The sequence below is a fragment of the Gigantopelta aegis genome, chromosome 4, assembly GCF_016097555.1.
Source record: "Gigantopelta aegis isolate Gae_Host chromosome 4, Gae_host_genome, whole genome shotgun sequence".
Lineage (NCBI taxonomy): Eukaryota > Metazoa > Mollusca > Gastropoda > Neomphalida > Peltospiridae > Gigantopelta > Gigantopelta aegis.
In genome coordinates this window covers 29,172,766-29,177,636 of record NC_054702.1, presented here as the reverse complement: position 1 = coordinate 29,177,636, position 4,871 = coordinate 29,172,766, and positions in this window count along the sequence as shown.

Below are 4,871 nucleotides of genomic sequence, written 5' to 3'. Positions count from 1 at the left end.
ATATCAAATGGAAGCTCTTGTGTAAATCAGCCTTCTTTTTTTTTTTTTTTTTTTTTAAGCATCATAATTTGTTTTCAACTTTACACAATTACAGATAATAATGTTCAGTTTTCTACATGTAGCTGCGTATCCTATATTTTACTGTCAACACCAGTGAATACTACCTGAACATATTTTTTACTAAGTCTATTCCAATGTATACTTACAGTATGAAACAAGGGAACACTTGGTATTGTAGGCGGAATTTAATTCAGTACTAGCATACCGTAGTAATGTCTCAATAAAATACAAAGATGTAATGTTGGACTGAAGGTAACATGGAGTTTAGTTCCTGTCACTATTTGCTGTTATTATACTGACGTCCAAAATAAACTATACCAAGAAAAATTAATTTTATTACCTTTATAATTTAAATAATAAAAATAAAATGGTAGTTAAATATCTTTCTGCTTTTATGGATTAAAATTTTGTTCCCAACATGCCAAAACACCACTCTCATGAATATATGTATGTATTAAACATGCAACATAATTTGTTTTTTCCTCAGTAGTCTCTCAGAGTATTGGTATAGTTCTTTTGGATGTCAGTATATAATAATACCTTATTTCTTACAATATAAACAGACGGTAAGTTGATAAATTTTAAGCAAATCACTTTAAAGAGTCTCTATGACATGAATTTAGTATTTTTGTAAGTTGTTTTTAAGAATTGTGGTAAATATAGCCCAGGAAGAACAGTAATTCAAGTGAATGACATTATTATTATTTATTTATTTTTAAATGTTTTTGCATTTAAAAAATTCTTAAAGAATAATTTTTTTTTTTTTTTTTACTAGTCCAACACTTACATTTTATGCTTTCTAAAATATTCTAATACAAAGTGAATAATACAGAAGTGGCCATTAGATAGCATAGATACCATTATTTTATTAGTTGTTTCAAAAACCAAACAAAAGCCAGTTGGATTCCTTTGAAAACAAGTTGTAAAATAAATGGTAAGTAACAGACCCAAGTGTATTTCTAATCTTACATATCTCTACCCCAAAGATATTAAAAAACATAAAACATTTCCCCCAGCTAAAAGTGATTTATAGCGCATTTGTGTTTGTAATTAATCATGTGTCACCAGTAACATTTCTTTTAGTAAACAATTTGGAATGTTCTACAAATCTCATATCACAATTTTTCCAAATATGGACATCTGAGAAAAATTATAAATTAAAGGGATTCTTCATTATATATCCTTTGGACTTGAGCAATGATCATAAAATAAAGATGGTGAAAAATTAATATGTTCAATTGTGTATTTAGTGGTATTGACAAACATTTAGAAATGCCACTACTTTGAAGACTAGAAACATTTTTCAGATTTAAAACCTTTAGGTAACAAGCAAGCTTTTTGATGATCTACTGTTTACATCAAGCATACAGGTACGGTAACAGTGTAACAAGCTGGTAACAAAAGACAGCATGACTTGTCTTCACATAGAAATCATAGTGTGGAAGTGCTCTGATAAATTTAAATATTGAACATCAGATCAAATTTAAACATCAATATATAAATAGTTTGGGCCTTGAGCAATAGTACTAAAAAAAATGGTACTATCTGCAGTAATATTTTTATTAAAAGAGACTGTCCTGAGTTTGTTGCCATTGTTAACTTGTTGCAGACTAACATACCTTTTAATGAATATAATTACATATTAATTTTTCTTTTCTTTCTGCATAACATATTACTGGCTGTATATTAACTGTGTTTATGATCGTCTTAGTGTTTGTACTGGGCAAAACTTCATTTTATTTCCTGATATATATTGATATATATACACACACACACATATATATATACACAAAATCATTGGGTTTCCAAATCCGGTTTAGGTTACTTACAAACAGTATGACAATCACAAACGCATTGACATTATCAGACATTTGTGCTTTAAACAAATATCTGTTGTTAGTATGTAATTTTCATCATTACAAAAGTTTATTAGTTACAAACATCTTATAATGGCAGCAAACTCAGGATAGTCCATTTAAAAAAAAAAAAAAAAAAAAAAAAAAAAAAAAATATGCAAAAACACTTTCGATACACTAAACAACCGGGAAATAAAATATCATTTTTCATGTGGTAAAAACAAATCAGTGAATGTAATCCTACCAAAATACAACAGAACACTTTTTGTACAATAAGCAAAACTACAAAAAAAAACGAGAAAAGAATGTATGAGAAATCACAGATTATGTGAACACAACCAATAAACCAACCTTAAGTGGCTGAACTTAATAATATATAATTTATTTAATAATTTAACATCAAGAATACAAACTAACTTCACAACACCAAATAAAGCAAGGTCTTTTACACCATGTGATATGTTTCATAAGCCCATTTAAATTGTAAAATATATATCATATATTTATATTTATATGGTAATCAGTGGCTTTATTGAGCACAAGTAAATATATATATATTCTTGGCTGAAAATGACAAAACAATTCTTTATTATAAAGTAATGTAAAAGGTAAGGGTAAATGTGATGCCAAATTTGGCATAATTTTAAATGCTTCATGTTTGATACCAGTACATAGATACATAATTGTAGCAATGAATACTTAACATTAACAAAACATTAGAACCAAACACTGTTCAGATTATATCAAGATTCAGTTTCCAGCTCTGAAGCTAATTTTACGTTTCTGATATAACAATTTTATTTGAAACCATCTATGAAAAACAATGCTGAATACATTTAATATATACCGGGTACGTTCTTGTTTTTCACTGGATATTGAACACATGAATATCCCTACTGGATGGTAATAGTATTTAGGTAGTTATTGACTTTGTAGTTTGCTGCTATTTGTTTTACATAAACTACAAGACTTAGTAGAAACCAGTTTTCATTCTTAAATGGATGAAAGTACAAGCCAATGTTTTTATTTATGTTTGCTGTAGAAAAAAATTAACGTGGTGAATCAGTGAGAACAGGAACAAAATCATATGTCATAATACACTCTTTTTTTTTTTTAATGTTGTGCAAATATTTTAAGGTTTTAAACCCACAATGATATTTCTCATCTTTGCCAATCTGCACCACACCAAAGGAAAAAGAAAAAATTGTAAGAAAAAACGTAAATGCAAAAGTAATAAAATGAAGACACGAAAGTAACTTCTAAGGAAGCAGAATGTATTATATACATTGATGCCAACTGTGAAAAACCTGGCTTACTAAATATCTCAAAATAAAATGCATCTCGAAAAACTAAATCAATCTAAAATTTGCTAATTTAATCAAAATCAGTTTTCAAAACACTACAGTTTTAACGAAATGGTTGTCTAAATTGATATGAATTTTGATGGTTAACCAGCTCATTTGATGAAAAGAATGGTGAATGTTTTTATCAACAGTATGTTTTTATCTTTGGCTTATGCTATTCCAGTTGGGTCAAGATGCTATTAATAATAATATTATGGGTATGATGCCCATAAACAATATGTACAGGTACAAACAAAATTCAACACATAAATAAATGGCAATCTGGCATGTATAAATATTGAATTAGCATCCATTTAATATTAGGAACAGTACAATAGGGCCATAGTATCTTGGTATTTTACAATGTATGCAACTAGACCAAGAAACAATAAAATAAAATTGTTAAACATAAATTAATTTTGAACAACTGAAAGATATGGCAAAAAAAACAGCGATAAATATTATAAATAAATGTAATTTAATGTCATGGTATTCCACAATAATCACAAGTATTGCATGCATGAAGCAACACTATCAAACAATTGTCATTTATAAACTAAACTTCAAGCTAAAAATATTTAAAAGTGTGAAAGCTATGTAGAACAGAAATATTACAGAGAAAGAAAACCCTACTGCCAACATTAAAAGCAAATGATGCAAGACAAAAGCAAAATAGCATAAATATCACATGTACTAGTTGAACGTGATTTAATATGAAAAATACAAATACTACCTACACAGTGGACGATGTTGCGAGTATGTGGCGAAATATTAAAATTAATTACACTGGAATTTGATCAATGACCCGTCGGTTGGCCCACTGGGCTATTTCTCATTCCAGCAGTACACCATGACTGGAATATCGAAAGCTGTGGTATGTGCTATCTTGTTTGTGGGATGATGCATATAAAACATCACTTACTACTAATGGAAAAAAATGTTGCAGGTTTCCTCTCCAAAACTATATGTAAAAATTACCAAATGTCCGACATCCAACAGCCTATGATTAATAAATCAATGTGCTCTAGTGGTGTCGTTAAACAAAACAATGATCAATGAAATATACTGAACATGAACATACTTTTTTGCATTAACATTAAAGCGAGTGCGAATAATTTTTACATGCTCATATACGACTAGAGTTTCGAGCATGTCCGTCCCGGGGCCTGTCTCTGGATAGCCAGGGGCTTGTCCCAGGACAGATTAACATTAAAGTAGATTTTTTAAGAGGGGATTAACACATATTAGATTCAAGAGAATTACAGATTCTATTATTTTACAAAATTAAGTGTTTATAATTAAGTAATCAATGTTACAAGGATCTAGGTATTTTAACCTTCAATTCACCTGGGGTTTTTTTTTGTTGTATTGAGATTATGAGTTATATTGTGTTTGAAACATAACGCCTTGCTGCTAATCGAAAAGAGTAGCCAATGAAGTGGTGACAGTGGGTTTCCTCTCTTGATATCTGTGTGGTCCATAACCATATGTCAGACGCCATACAGCCATAAATAAAATGTGTTGAGTGCGTCGTTAAATAAAACATTTCTTTCTTTCAACAGACGCGTACATGTAATTTTAAATCACTAATAATTTTTAAAAGTTTAAAGTT